Source organism: Danio aesculapii, chromosome 4 (genome assembly GCF_903798145.1).
Source record: "Danio aesculapii chromosome 4, fDanAes4.1, whole genome shotgun sequence".
Lineage (NCBI taxonomy): Eukaryota > Metazoa > Chordata > Actinopteri > Cypriniformes > Danionidae > Danio > Danio aesculapii.
In genome coordinates, this window is record NC_079438.1 from 6201595 (window position 1) to 6217756 (window position 16162).

General features: G+C 36.4%; 1 protein-coding gene and 2 non-coding genes across 3 annotated transcripts in view; 2 read left to right on the plus strand and 1 right to left on the minus strand.

The window, feature by feature from the left end:
* LOC130221901 (zinc finger protein 721-like) overlaps positions 1–16162 on the minus strand; it is a 364016-nt gene that overhangs the window by 338854 nt on the left and 9000 nt on the right. The window lies entirely within an intron of this gene.
* LOC130223918 (5S ribosomal RNA) lies at positions 487–605 on the plus strand. Its single transcript, XR_008837027.1, has one exon. It is a non-coding gene; the product is annotated as a 5S ribosomal RNA (ribosomal RNA).
* LOC130224581 (5S ribosomal RNA) lies at positions 793–911 on the plus strand. The gene has a single exon (XR_008837635.1). It is a non-coding gene; the product is annotated as a 5S ribosomal RNA (ribosomal RNA).

Here is a 16162-nt window from a genome sequence, read left to right on the forward strand (position 1 = left end):
CGAGGACAATTTAGGTGAACTGCACAAAATCTTGACAAACAAAGCATGTCAAGTTTTTAAAGAAATGAACTGGAATTTACCACAGTTTTAATGTTTTTGATTCCAAATGATTTTTTAATATGTACTGTATTATGCTTTACCGTGTAAAATTGTAACTGAAATTATTTTTAATTAAAAAAAAAAAAAAAAAAAAAAAAGGCAATGCCTGATCTCATCTGAACTCGGAAGCTAAGCAGGGTTGGGCCTGGTTAGTACTTGGATGGGAGACCGCCTGGGAATACCAGGTGCTGTAAGCTTTTTGAATTCCTTCATTTGCCAAAAAAAAAAAAAAATGAATACATTAATTGAAAAAAAAAAAAATACAGTGAAACAATTGAGGTGACAAGGGCATTGTTTCTGTGGCTGCTGTGTCCAGGCAAGCTGAGTTGCTCTCGGCTCCTGGTACTGCACCTGTTTTTAAATAGCCAACTCTTGACGACTGCTCTCGCTTACGGCCATACCACCCTGGCAATGCCTGATCTCATCTGAACTTGGAAGCTAAGCAGGGTTGGGCCTGGTTAGTACTTGGATGGAAGACCGCCTGGGAATACCAGGTGCTGTAAGCTTTTTGAATTCCTTCATTTGCCAAAAAAAAATAAATGAATACATTAATTGAAAAAAAAAAAATACAGGGAAACAATTGAGGTGACAAGGGCATTGTTTCTGTGGCTGCTGTGTCCAGGCAAGCTGAGTTGCTCTCGGCTCCTGGTACTGCACCTGTTTTTAAATAGCCAACTCTTGACGACTGCTCTTGCTTACGGCCATACCACCCTGGCAATGCCTGATCTCATCTGAACTCGGAAGCTAAGCAGGGTTGGGCCTGGTTAGTACTTGGATGGGAGACCGCCTGGGAATACCAGGTGCTGTAAGCTTTTTGAATTCCTTCATTTGCCAAAAAAAAAATAAATGAATACATTAATTGAAAAAAAAAAATACAGGGAAACAATTGAGGTGACAAGGGCATTGTTTCTGTGGCTGCTGTGTCCAGGCAAGCTGAGTTGCTCTCGGCTCCTGGTACTGCACCTGTTTTTAAATAGCCAACTCTTGACAACTGCTCTCGCTTACGGCCATACCACCCTGAGCACGCCCCCTTGAGTTTGACTGAGTCACTGCTTTCAAGGAAGTGTGAGGTGGCAGTAGGGAGAGAAAGGCTCTCCCATTTTGATTTTCTTTATTGTTTTTTTCTTGATTTTGACAGAAATAAGTTATATAAATTTTGTTTAGTTTTAGTTAAACCCCAGACAGTCTTATCTGTTTGGGGTTAAAACCGTTTGAAAGGATGGACACCCCGGTAAAGGAACAGGAACTGAATATGGACTATGGCAACACGGACAAAGCTACTCCTGAAGATAGCAATTCAGGAGATTCAAACAAGGACATCGGTAATAATGACACATGGGCAACTGTTGTGGCACGAAAGGAGGAAAAACAGATCAGACACAAGTAGAGGAGGAAGTGGAGAAATACAACAAACAAAAGGTAAAGCAATTCCTGAACGTTTGGAAAACACCCTACAAACAAGTCAAAGAAATGAGATGATAAACAAACTGAAAAGTCAAGCAAGATTTCAGAGACAATATAAAAAAGAAACAACTCTGACAATGACTGTGAAAGATCCTGAAAATATCACAGTAGTTATGATTATAAAGGCTGTGGAAGGAAAGACTGGAGTTGGAAAATTGTTTGGACTGAGAAAAAAATCAAACTTTGACTATGAACTAACAATGGAAAATGAAACAGACTGTGATCATTTAATGGATGGACTCATGATTAACCAACAATTCTGTGAGATATCAAAACTCTGCGCAACTGAGAGAATGGTTTCTTTTTTAAATTTACCCAACTATATTCAAGATAGTGAAATCATCTAAAAGCTTGTGGACTGGGGAGTTTCTCCAATTCTCCCACTAAGAAGAAGGTATCATCCAGGAACAACTGTGGCTGACGGAACAAGATTCATCAGAGTGAAATTTCCAAAAGAAGTCACAACTCTTCCTTACAATGTCAAATTTGATACAGAGGAAGGACCCAAATATTTTAGAGTGATACATGATCAGCAGATAAAAACATGCAGATTATGTGGAAGCACTGAACATGAAAAAAAAGACTGCCCACAATTTGTGTGTAGAGAATGTCTGGAGCAGGGGCATTTTGCGCGGGACTGTAAAGCCCCACGGTGCCAAGGCTGCAAAAAGACAACATTGTGGTGCAGATGTGAATCGGATGAGGAAGACACTGGAGTGATGGAAATGCATAAACCAACTGAGAAATCAAGCGATGAAGAAAGTGAGGATGAAGCACAGGAATTAACACCGGATGGTTTGAATGAACAAGAAGAGGAGCAGGCTATGAGTGAAGAGGATGAAGGAGATGCAGTAGAGACTGAGACACAACATCTAATGAAAGACGATGGACAGGACATGGAAAAAGAACAAGGAGCAGCGGGTGAAAATACAGAAAGCAGAATTGAGGAAGAGGTAAGCGATGATGATAATGATGAAATAAATATTGGGACTAAAGACAGAACAATAGACAGCATAAACAGAAGACGCAGAAAAACTGTACAAATAAATATTCAGCAAGTGCTTAAGAAACAGAAATTACGAAAAGAAGCAAAAGCAAAACTAAAAACTGACAGAACTGATCTAAGATTTTAGATAAAGAAGACTACAGATGATTGATGGCTTGTTTAATTTGGATTTTCTTTTGTTTGGATGGCTTGTTTTCTTTTATATTTCTAATGAACAACTTATGTTTGGTTTCAATTAATGTAAGAGGGCTGTCATCTAAAGTGAAGTTTGAAAATGTAATTGCATTAACAGAAAAATGTGATATAATATGTATACAAGAGACTGGATGGAATGAAACGATTATTAATGAGTTTAAAAAATGTTGGGATGGGGAAATATTGTATAATAATGACCCAAATAAGAAAAAAGGCATGGCAATATTAATTAGAAGAGGAATAGGATGCTCATTTGATGTTTTATTTAAAGATAACTATGGAAGGATCTTAACTATTAAAATAATAAATAAGGGTGAAGAAATAACAATATGTAACATCCATGCTCCAAATCAAGACTTGGAAAGAGTTACTTTTTTAAAGGACCTAAGTGTTTTAATGAGTGGATGGAATAATGTTATTGTCTTAGGAGATTTTAACACTGTTTTAGAAAGGATAGATGTAGATGATTATATGGTTTATAGAGCAGATGTTGGAAGAAAAGAACTGAAATACATGATTGAAAAACATAAATATGTAGATGTATGGAGAGAGAGAAATAGAGCCAAAAGAGAATAATCAAGAAGGCAGTGGGTGAATACAGTTTTAAAACAAAGTAGATTAGACTATGTTTTATGTACAAGAAGATTAGAATCTTTTTCAAAGATTTTTTATAAGATTTTTAGCTGTAGTGACCATGATTTTTTGTATGTAATGATGGATTTCAGTGGAGTTGAAAGAGGACCAGGTGTATGGGTGTTTAACACAGAGCTCTTAAAGAATGATTTTTATAAAAACTGAAATGGAAAATATTATTATTAATAGTGTAAATGATGAGTTATATGATGAAGAAATAAGTGTGTGGTGGGACAATGTCAAATTAGAGGCCAAAAGATTCTCAATAGAATGTTCAAAGAAAATGCAGAAAGCTAATCAAGCTAAAGAAAGACAATTAAACAAAGAATGGGAGAATGAAATGGAAAAGATAACAGAAGGAAATATGGATATTAGGAGAATAGTGATATTAGAAGAGAAACTGAAAAAAGTAGAAGAGGAAAAATGTATGGGAGCTAGAATAAGAAGTAAGATGAAAAATACAGTGGAAGGAGAAAGAAGTACAAAGTTCTTTTATGATTTAGAAAAAACACGACAAAAAGCCGATTTGATAAAGAATGTCTCAATAAAAGGGGAAAATGTCAAAGATAAAGAAAGTATTTTAAGAGCAGTTAAAGATTTCTATGGAATTTTGTTTAAGGGAGAAGGAGTTCATGAAGAAGATAAGGATTTTTTATTGAATCAAATAAAGGTTAAAGTAAGTGAAGAGGATAAAGAACGGTGTGATAGTGATATAACTGAAGATGAGATAAATGAAGCTATAACACAATTAAGCAATGGGAAAAGCCCTGGTTTAGACGGTTTGTCATCCGAATTTTATAAGACTTTTAAAGATGTTTTAATTCCAATTTTAAAAGATCTTTTTACTGCTGTTTTTAAAAAAGGAGAGTTGAGTGAGAGTATGAAGAAAGGAATGATCAAAATAATTTATAAAAATAAAGGTGATAAAGATGATTTGCAAAATTATAGACCTTTAAGTATGCTTAATACAGATTATAAAATATTAGCAAAGATTTTAGCAAACAGACTTAAAAAGGTAGTTCCCACTCTTATCACAACTAATCAAGCTCATGGTGTAATAGGCAGAGATATAGCAGACACAATAACAAGTATAAGAGATTTAATCTGATACATATAGATAAAAAAGGATTTTTATTCAGCATAGATCTAGAGAAAGCTTTTAATAGAGTTGAGCACAGCTATTTATTTGACTTAATCCAGAAATTTGGCTTGGTGAGAATTTCATTAAGTGGATCAAATGTTTTTATACAGATATTTTTAGTTGTTTTAAAATAAATGGATTTTTAACAGACTACACTGAGATTTCCAGATCTATAAGACAAGGATGTCCTTTATCAGCGTTATTATACACACTAGTTGCTGAACCATTAGGCTTAGCTATAAATGGTGAAAAGGAAATTAAAGGGACATGGTGGACATTGTTTTGTCTGATTTTATCTAATTTTGTCTCGTTTTGTTTTGCCTAGTTTTGTTTGACTGATTTTGTCTAGTTTTGTCTGATTTTGTCTACTCTTGTCTAGTTTTGTTTTGCCTAGTTTTGTTTTTGTCTAGATGCATTTTATCTGATTTTGTCTACTTTTGTCTATTGTTTTGTCTGATTTTGTCTATTTTTGTTTTGTCTGATTTTATCTACTTTTGTCTAGGTTTGTTTAGTTTTGTCTAGATTTGTTTAGTTTTGTCCGATTTTGTCTAGTTTTGTCTGATTTTGTTTAGTTTTGTCTAATTTTGTTTTGTCTGATTTTGTCTATTTTTGTCTAGTTTTGTTTTGCCAGATTTTCTCTACTTTTGTTTTGTCTGATTTTGTATAGATGTGTTTTGTCTGATTTTGTCTACTTTTGTCTAGTTTTGTTTTGTCTGATTTTATCTACTTTTGTCTAGTTTTGTCTGATTTTTCTACTCTTGTCTAGTTTTTTTTTTGTCTGATTTTTTCTAGATGCATTTTGTCTGATTTTGTCTACTTTTGTCTAGTTTTGTTTAGTTTTGTCTCATTTTGTTTAGTTTTGTCTGATTTAGTTTAGTTTTGTTTTGCCTAGGTTTGTTTAGTTCTGTCTAAATTTGTTTAGTTTTGTCTTGTTTTGTTTGTCTGATTTTGTCTACTTTTGTCTAGTTTTGTTTTGTCAGATTTTGTCTACTTTTGTTTTGTCTGATTTTGTCTAGATGCATTTTGTCTGATTTTGTCTACTTTTGTCTAGTTTTGTTTTGTCTGATTTTGTTTAGTTTTGTCTGATTTTGTCTATTTTTGTTTAGTTTTGTCTTGTTTTGTTTAGTTTTGTCTGATTTTGTCAATTTTTGTTTAGTTTTGTCTAGTTTTGTCCGATTTTGTTTACTTTTGTCTAGTTTTGTCTAGTTTCGGTTTGTCTGATTTTGTCTACTTTTGTCTAATTTTTTTGTCTAGTTTTGTTTGTCTGATTTTGTCTACTTTTTTCTAGTTTTGTTTTGTCAAATTTTGTCTACTTTTGTTTTGTCTGATTTTGTCTATTTTTGTTTTGCCTGATTTTATCTACTTTTGTCTAGGTTTGTTTAGTTTTGTCTAGATTTGTTTAGTTTTGTCTGATTATGTCTACTTTTGTTTTGTCTAGTTTTGTTTGTCAGATTTTGTCTAGTTTTGTTTTGTCTGATTTTGTCTAGGTGCGTTTTGTCTGATTTTGTCTACTTTTGTTTTGTATGATTTTGTCTATTTTGTTTTGTCAGATTTTTTCTACTTTTGTCTAGTTTTGTTTTGTCTGATTTTGTCTATTTTTGTTTTGTCTGATTTTGTCTAAATGCATTTTGTCTGATTTTGTCTTTTTTGTCTAGTTTTGTTTAGTTTTGTCTAATTTCGTTTTGTCTACTTTTGTTTAGTTTTGTCTACTTTAGTTTTGTCTGATTTTGTCTACATTTGTCTGATTTTGTTTACTTTTGTCTAGTTTTGTTTTGTCTGAATTTTTTCTACTTTTGTTTTGTCTGATTTTGTCTACTTTTGTCCAATTTTGTTTTGTCTATTTTTGTTTAGTTTTGGCTCGTTTTGTTTAGTTTTGTCCGATTTTGTTTACTTTTGTCTAGTTTTGTTTGTCTGATTTTGTCTACTTTTTCTAGTTTTGTTTTGTCAAATTTTGTCTACTTTTGCTTTGTCTGATTTTGTCTATTTTTGTTTTGCCTGATTTTATCTACTTTTGTCTAGGTTTGTTTAGTTTTGTCTAGATTTGTTTAGTTTTGTCCGATTATGTCTACTTTTGTTTTGTCTAGTTTTGTTTGTCCGATTTTGTCTAGTTTTGTTTTGTCTGATTTTGTCTACTTTTGTTTTGTATGATTTTGTCTATTTTTTGTTTTGTCAGATTTTTTCTACTTTTGTCTAGTTTTGTTTTGTCTGATTTTGTCTTTTTTGTCTAGTTTTGTTTTGTCAGATTTTGTCTACTTTTGTCTAGTTTTGTTTAGTTTTGTCTCGTTTTGTTTAGTTTTGTCTAATTTCGTTTTGTCTGATTTTGTCTACTTTTGTTTAGTTTTGTCTACTTTAGTTTTGTCTGATTTTGTCTACATTTGTCTAGCTTTGTTTTGTCTGATTTTGTCTACTTTTGTTTGTCTGATTTTGTCTACTTTTGTCTAGTTTTGTTTTGTCTGATTTTGTCTACTTTTGTCTAGTTTTGTTTTGTCAGATTTGGTCTACATTTGTCTAGCTTTGTTTTGTCTGATTTTGTCTACTTTTGTTTTGTCTGATTTTGTCTACTTTTGTCTAGTTTTGTTTTGTATAATTTTGTCTACTTTTGTTTAGTTTTGTCTGATTTTGTCTATTTTTTGTTTAGTTTTGTCTAGGTTTGTTTAGTTTTGTCTAGTTTTGTCCGATTTTGTTTACTTTTGTCTAGTTTCGTTTTGTCTGATTTTGTCTATTTTTGTCTAGTTTTGTTTGTCAAATTTTGTCTACTTTTGTTTTGTCTGATTTTGTCTATTTTTGTTTTGTCTGATTTGATCTACTTTTGTCTAGATTTGTTTAGTTTTGTCTAGATTTGTTTAGTTTTGTCCGATTTTGTCTAGTTTTGTTTGTCAGATTTTGTCTAGTTTTGTTTTGTCAGATTTTGTCTACTTTTGTTTTGTCTGATTTTGTCTATTTTTGTTTTGTCAGATTTTTTCTACTTTTGTCTAGTTTTGTCTCGTTTTGTTTAGTTTTGTCTAATTTCGTTTTGTCTAATTTTGTCTACTTTTGTCTAGTTTTGTTTTGTCTGATTTTGTCTATTTTTGTTTTGTCTGATTTTGTCTAAATGCGTTTTGTCTGATTTTGTCTTTTTTTGTTTTGTCAGATTTGTCTACTTTTGTCTGGTTTTGTTTTGTTTGATTTTGTCTACTTTTGTTTTGTCTGAATTTTTCTACTTTTGTTTTGTCAGATTTTGTCTACTTTTGTCCAATTTTGTTTTGTCTGATTTTGTCTACTTTTGTCTAGTTTTGTTTTGTCTGATTTTGTCTACTTTTGTCCAATTTTGTTTTGTCTGATTTTGTCTACTTTTGTTTAGTTTTGTCAGATTTTGTCTACTTTTGTCCCATTTTGTTTTGTCTGATTTTGTCTACTTTTGTCTAGTTTTGTTTGTCAGATTTTGTCTACTTTTGTTCCATTTTGTTTTGTCTGATTTTGTCTACTTTTGTCTAGTTTTGTTTGTCTGATTTTGTCTACTTTTTTCTAGTTTTGTTTTGTCAGATTTTTTCAACTTTTTGTTTTGTCTGATTTTGTCTACTTTTGCTAGTTTTGTTTTGTCTGATTTTGTCAGTTGGCGTTGCGAAAAGGGGCGGTATTAAACAAGATGATTAGACATAAAAAATTGAGCGATTGCTCCATGTTTTAAATTTCTGTCCAGAGAGGTCATGTTTTGATCCTCGATTGGTCTCACGCAGTCAAGTGATGCGATTTCGCAGGTCAGAGTTCACCAAGCTTGAACTTTGCACCGCAGCGACATGCAAAACTTGACACATGACCTTGCGTTTCGGGTCTGACGCATTTGCGTGCGTATGAATGGAAGACTATGGGAGGAAAAGCCCAGTGTGACCGCAGCTTAATCCAGTCATTCGTGTAAATTGCCTTCACATGTGTCCAGGATAATGGCATTCGCAACAAATCACAGGTGGGCCTCATTTGTTTAAAAATTTCTGGAGACATTTTCCATTTTTAGATGTATGTTTTTTACTGAATGTTTTGATATATTATAAAAACTTAATGTTTCCAGTAATGCTCCTACATTTAAAAATGTAATTTGCTGTTTGATCAGTCTACTGATTCAAATTGAGCTGAAACAATACAATTCTTGAGGTATTTGAGCTTATTTTTTATGATCAATCCACCTAAATTTGTAAAAACCAAGCTAAGTTAATTCCCCCATTTTGTCCCAATACAAATCAACTGTGTGAAACCCAGCATTTTTCACAATGTAATGTCAACCCTTTAATATTTTTCTTCTGAGCCTCTTGCTTTAGGTGGTATTATTATCCTTGTTGACATTTTTGCTTCTAATGAAAATAAAAATACTATTTTATCTTAGTTTAACTAATTTGTACTAGACCTTGTTATGATTTAATAAGTTTTCTAGGGAGAGTAAACGTAACATTTACAATATTAGATTATTACTGGAGTAGTAGATGGACGGAAAATACAGAAGGACATGAGTTTAGCAATTAATTTGTTTATTCCTCTTATGAGGAGAATAGAGATGAAGCCAACAAAAGAGGCTTATATGTGTGCTTTGTACGATGCATGAAAAAAAGCAATCAGGTCAGTGCAATAGCCTAGTGGTTAGTGCATCGACATATGGTGCAGTAACACGTCAGGGCGTCCCGAGTTCGAATACCGGCTCGATGACATTTCCCTACCCCTCTCTCTCTCCAACTTTGCTTCCTGTCTAAATACTGTCCTATCTAATAAGGCCAAAAATAAATCTTGAATCAAACCAAAAGTTTCAGGGGGAAAGGAACTAGAGTGGCACCAAAGCAAAGAATTAAACAAAACCAAAAGCCACCTAAACTAGAACACAAGATCCCCTCTAAACTTACTAATGAAAATCAAAATGTGAAAAAGAAACTGAAATCTTCAACATATGCGATGCCAATAACATAAACTTCCTGAAATAATAAACAAAAATACAAAAAGCAGCGCTCACCCACTTATCTAGTGTTTCTGAACAATATAGATGCCTACGGTCAAAATGTATGTCGAGTGACTTTGTAACCTATTCCTTTTCCCCAAAAAAGAATGATAAACTCTTTAACCATATTGAATTACTTTACATTGGTGTATAATTATTCAGAGACAGGGAACAAAAAATACAGCATAATCATAAGCGAGCGAACATAAACCAACACACACACACACACACACACACACACACACACATCCCTCTGTAAAACAAGGCGTGCCGGTCGAATTTAAAGTTTGCGGAACAAAGCCTAATTGGTCCAGGAGGAAACGTGCTAATGAGGAGTGACAGGCTTGGGATCCAATCAGCGGGTACCTGGGAGAGAGAAAATAGCGGAACAAAAGGTGATAGGGCGAGACAAAGAGCGAATGACAGACAAGGAGAGGGAGAGCTAGAGTGAGGGGAGACAATGGGCTGTTTCTCAATTCCAAGAACGCAGAGAACGGACTTGCGTTCTTATAAAGACCGGTCTTTCCAGGTGTCCTCGGAAGAACGAACTCGGGAGACCACGAGAACAGAGAATGCGTCCTGTGAGGAATGAGATGCTGCATTCCTGATGGCCACATGACCTTCACGCGTTTTAAATGGAAAATTACTTAAACATTACAGCATTCATAAAACGATTAACTGTTTTTCCCCTTTTCAAAATATATACTCTGCATAAAAACAATATAAATATCGGTTGCACAATATAAATAAAACAGATTTTAATGCGAATTTCAGCAAACACTCTTAATGTGTTTATTCCTTTATTAAGATTTTCATGGTAATGTTTACTATAATCGTTTCAGTTAGGGAAACTCCTGAGGTAAATAAATTATATCTTTAAACTTTTATAATAAATCTAAATAAAAACCTGAGCTTCACACATCTAGTCGCAATAAATTCTGGAAATTATAGAGTGAGTTCGGTGCTCAAGTCTGCATCGGTGCGTCCTCAATTTCAAGAACACATCCGGGAAGTTTCACGCGTCCTCTGTTGTTGAGGTCTTGAGTATTGCAACTGAACTTTGGCTACTGATGAGGACGTTACACGAGGACGCAAGACCGCTGAAGAACACATATTGAGAAACAGCCAGTGAAAAACATAGAGGGAGAAAAGCATTAAAATACAAATTTCCACAGACCGTAACACTTCCACCCCCAAGAACAAACTATATGATAGTACATATATTTGTTTAGATCTTTACACTCTAGACAAAGCATCAGCTATAACGTTATCCACACTTTTCTTGTGTTTAATAACCAAGTTATAACCTTGTACAATCAAAGACTAAGGCATTAAGCACTGGTCCTGATGTTCAACCGAGTAAGGAAAACGAGTGGATTATGATCCATGAACACGGTAACTGGCAAATTACTGGAGCCCACATACACATCAAAGTACTGAAGAGCCATCAACAACGCTAATGGTTTTTTCGATTGTAGAAGAATTTCTTTGATGTTTGTTAATTTTGCATGAAAAATAACAAATAGGATGATCAACACCAACTTGATCCTTCTGCAGCAAAACAGCTCCCGTGCCCACAGCACTCGCATCTATCTCCAACTTGAAAGGAGAGGAAAAGTCAGGTGCAGCCAGCACATGAGTTATTTAAAAAAGCCTTGATGGAATCAAAAGCATGTTGGTAATCATCAGACCAACAAAACGAACAGGATGGACTCAAAATTGAGGTTAGTGGATGTGCAATATAAGAAAAGTTCTTTCATAAGCCGTGATAGTAACCAGCCATTCCTAAAAACCTGCGAAGCTCACGTCTGGTAGTTGAGAGCTAGGAATTCAGAAATAGCTGTCACTTTCGCTTCAAGAGGGCGCACTTAACCTTGGCCAACTTATTTACCTAAATAGGTAATAGTTGCTTGTCCGAATTCACACGTGGCTAAATTTAACGTCAATGAAGCTTTTGCAAGACGCTCAAACACAGTTTGGAGGGAATTAACATGCTCAACCCAGTCACTAGAATACACAGCTAAATCGTCCAAATAAGCATTACAGTTCGGCACTCCTGGCAACACAATATTAATAAGGCGCTGGAACAAGGCTGGTGCGTTACACATTCGGAACGCCATATGAGAATATTGTAGAAAGTTTGTCAGGGGTAACGAAAGCTGAAATGTCAGAGGCAGGAGCTGTAAGAGCCACCTGCCAATAAGCTCGCAGCAAACCTAATCTGTTAACATAACGTGCCGAGCCAAGGTTATCGACGCAGTCCTCCATCCGTGGCAAAGGAAAACAATCTGAAACGGTAACTGCATTAACTTTGCGATAATCAGTGCAGAATCTAACAGTTCCATCGCTCTTTGGAACCAGCAAACACGGGGAGATCCATGGACTGCTAATGGGTTTAGCAAACTCATTCTCCAACAAGTACTTTGCTTCATTTTGCATTACTTCTCTTTTGTTTAATCGGGATGGCATAACCAACATCAATGTCATGTTCTAGGACGATCGTGTGCAAAGGTACATCATTAAAGAGAGAGGAAAAATCGAAGATTAAAGATAGAGAATAAATGAGTGTTTAGATCGCACAAGATTTCAGAATTTTGTAGTCTAGCAGACTGTTGATGTGTATGATGGAGCACTATTCCATCTTTAGCATCAATGTCATCAACTTGGTCACATGCGAGGGAAAAGGGAATTAGGCTCAGATGCAGTGACAGTAGACTCAGCAGTGACAGATGCAGTTTCTAACGGACTCTCCACCTATCATAATATGCATAATAATAATAACACCCTAGCAACACCTTAGCAATGCCTTAGCAACCTTATAACACCTTAGCAACCGCCTAGCAACACCTTAGTAACCACCTACTAACACCTTAACAACCACCTAGCAACTCCTTAGCAACTGCCTATCAACACCTTAGCAACCGCCTATGAACACATTAGCAACCACCTAGCAAAACCTTAGCAACTACTTAACGGGTTAGCAACACCTTAGCAACCTGAAAAGTGTTGCTAGGTGGTTGCTAAGGTGTTGATAGGCAGTTAAAGAAAACATGAAAAAAGTTTTGTTTTTTACCCAGACATTTTAAAAGTAATTGCAGATATGGATAAATTTATAGAGAGAGAGGGGGGGGGGTGTCCACGTAGCTGGTGGGTCTTGGGATTTGTTGTTCTTTGTTGGAGGAGGAGATTATGAAGGGACAGGAAGTAGTCATGTGCAGATTTTGATCCCAGTAGGGACACTGATTCTACTGAGTAATGCGAATAGCGCATTTTGCAGAAAATAATTTGTGGTACGTGTAAAAATGTGTTGCCTCACAGGAGATGGCCTCCTATGGGGAAAGACTGAACAGATGGTTTCTGTATAATGTGAAAATGCTACGTGAAATTTAGCTAATGAAAGTGTGTGGGTTTGTGAGCTAGCGGGTGATTTAAGTGTAATAGTGAATTCGCCAAAATCCACCTGTCGTTCTGCTGAGGGAGGTGCTATGGGTGAAAGCAGTGTAGAAAGGTCGATGTCAGCACCTGATAGGATGAGGTTTTTGATGGCTTTGGAGATCGGGGTGGTTCCAGGACTGGAGCATTATGTGGAATGAGAAGGGGCGTGGCTGTGGTTAGGGTGAAGGGGGGCCGTGCGGAAGAAATGTGAGTAGGGAGGGTTGACTGTTGGGGAGGGTTAGTAATGGAGGTGGGTGCTTGGGGAAGGGATGTAGAGGAGAGGAAGAGTGTAGAGAAACTTGTAGAGAAAGACTAGGTAGAATTAAGCTCGGTGGAAGAGTGAGGGAGGTTGGAAGGGAGAGAGAATTGAGGAGGGTTGAGAGTGGAGGGGATGGCAGGAAAAGTAGGCCTGGAGTTTTCACTGGAATGTGGAGCTGGAGGCGAAGGGAGGGGGGTGGGTAGCCCGAGAGTGGCGTCATTATCAGGTGGATTGTCCAAGCTTTGGAATGTTATGGTAGGTACAGTTTGTCCGGTTTCATGGGATTGCTGTTTTTTGCTTTTCTTAGTTGCTTTCTTTGATGGTCCAGGGAGATTTTGTGCATGTGGGGCTGTGGTGGGTTGAGGATAGGGGGTGTGGGGGGAGCAAGCGGTTCTGCTGTCCTGAGGGGGCGGAGTTGGTGATGAGATGGATTCATAGAGTTTTAGTAGTTCCGTCTTATTGCAGCGGCTGGGGATGGAAATTCTGACATTTATGAGGGTCTGGCAAAGTTCGGTCACTGTCATCTTGTTGGAAGTGAGGGATGATGATCTTGCAGAGGCGTATGAAGAAGCTGGAGAAGGTGGGTGGCGATTCGGAGTGACGGGAGATGGGCATTGCGTCCTTGCTGAAATAGAGCGGATAGGCCTTCGGCCTCTTATTGGAGCCTCTGTATCGAGTCGGCTTCCAGGCTGAGCTTGGTGTTGTTGAGCCAGGGCTGGTGTTTCTGGGAGAGTGGAGATTTCGTTCCAGTCCATGTTGCTGTTTGTTGATGTGAGAGTAGATTTGATGCTGCTGTTTTCTTATTTCCGTTGTTGTTGTATTGCTGTTGTTGTTGATTTATCGTAGTCAGATGATGGTTTTAGAATTGTTGATGGGTTGTAGAAAGATGTTGAATTTTAGAAGCTTGTGAAGGAGCTGGAGTAGTCCTGTTAAGAGCTTTCTACATTAAACGAAGATAGCGAGTCATTTTTTGCTAGGCTTCTTATAGCGAGTTTGGATTAATCTGATTGGCTAACTAATGATTGTAAATGAGAGACAAGCTGCGGTCAATCGTATCATGCGCTCCTCTCAAAATTATTTTGTTATACTTCACTAAATGTAGGCTGCCATTCAGACTTAATTGATGATATCAAAAATTCAATTGTTGATTTCAACAACTAAATTGCTACTAGTAAAAATTGGTTTGTCCTCCACACACTTCTCCTCCACTGTTACATCCTCTCTTCCCTTACACACACAGTTCTCACTTCTTGATGTAAATAGTGCAGCAGAAACACTCTGTTCCACTTTAACATCCTGTCTGGGGTTACACAGGTCTGGGTAACCTCACTGTTCATAAAACATCACTCATTGGATGAAAAATACAGACCAGTCTCTCTCCTTCGATTTAATGCCAAAACACTACAAAGGGCTGTTTTTAACTGAATTTCCAAATTTTTAACTCACATCAAACTGCCTGTGACATCAAACTATTGGCTTGGAAAAAATATCACCAACTGCTTACTCATCTGCTTACACCACCTTCCCTGCAACTCCACACATTCAACAAAATTGGATTTGTGAATTTAAGGATTGTGTGCTACTTCAGAAAAATTTCAGAGATTTAAGGAGATCACTAAATTTGTCCCTCTGGGGGAGTGGCTTTCTTTGAATACTACATGTGTTTATTGCAACCAAGTTCATTGTTTTTTTTAACCCTTATAGCAGATGAATCCTTCTGTATGTGTCTGAAATGTATGATGTCTGGTGCTAAACAAAAGCTAGTGATATTTTCAATAAATTAGTGTAAATGCAAAGCTAGTATCAGAAACAGTATTTGTCTTGTAACACTTCATGTAAGTTAGTAACGAACTTACAAGATATTTTACCACAATGACTTACCCTGAGCATAATGGTATGGGGTGTGGGCCCACTCTCCATGGCAACTGCTCATTGGAAGACAGTGCCAGTGGGATGGGCCAAACCAGATCACTTAAAAACCTACTGCAATAGTAAAACTTTGCTTTTGCATTAGTTCACTGCTGCTCTCTGCCCCCTTTCGCCTTGCTCTAGGACACTGCACCGCCACACAATCGGTTCGCAAAGAACTTTCCATGCAACCTCTGAAAATTTGGAAACCGCCAAAACCGCAAAAAAACTTCTGCAAACCGCAGAGTCTGTTACCCCGATAACCCAGGACAACTTCCACTCACAAGCGAGTGAATCCCAAGGACGTCACTGAAGCTGAGTCACCAACCAATCATCAACGCCGTGTTTCGTTGAGGCCAGTTGACGAAGGAAACTTGAATGTTGTCTCTAGCTGATCTGGTGCAAATTGCTCTTAAGCAGTTATAGAGAAGCCAAATCTCTGCTTTTGTGGTTTCTCATGTGTGATTCTAAGATCTAGTAATAAGAGATAAAATAATTTGGAACCGTTGTCAACTCATTTTGCACAAGCACCAGAATTGAGAACCACTGCTCTGAGGTACTCAAAATAACAAACTATCATACTCAAAAAGAATTGCCTTCTTAAAGTTACTTCTCTATTTCAGTATATCCCTGTAAATATTTCTTTACAATATTTAAAACAGTTTGACAATTTAGTCAATTAATTTCTCTGGAACAATAAGCCCCCTTGGTTGCATAGGAGTACATCGCAACAGTCAGTTGATTAAAAAGGGTTGGAGCTTCCTGAGCATTTATTTCATTATTACACCTTCAGTCTGAGACATCTCGCGCACTGGTCCATCCCTCCTGAGAGAGCTCCATCTTGGTTTATATTTGAACAAGCCATCCTACTTCCCCTTCCACCACTACAATGTCTATCCATCAGTCTAATTATTAATTTTAATTTGTAAATGTGTTAATTTTGAGGCTGATCTCAAAAATATAATAATTTTTACTGACAAAATTGAAGGTGCAGGCTAGGACTGTCTCTGCCATTTGCAAATAACGTTGTCCTTTTGGCTTCATAGGACATGGACCTTCATCATG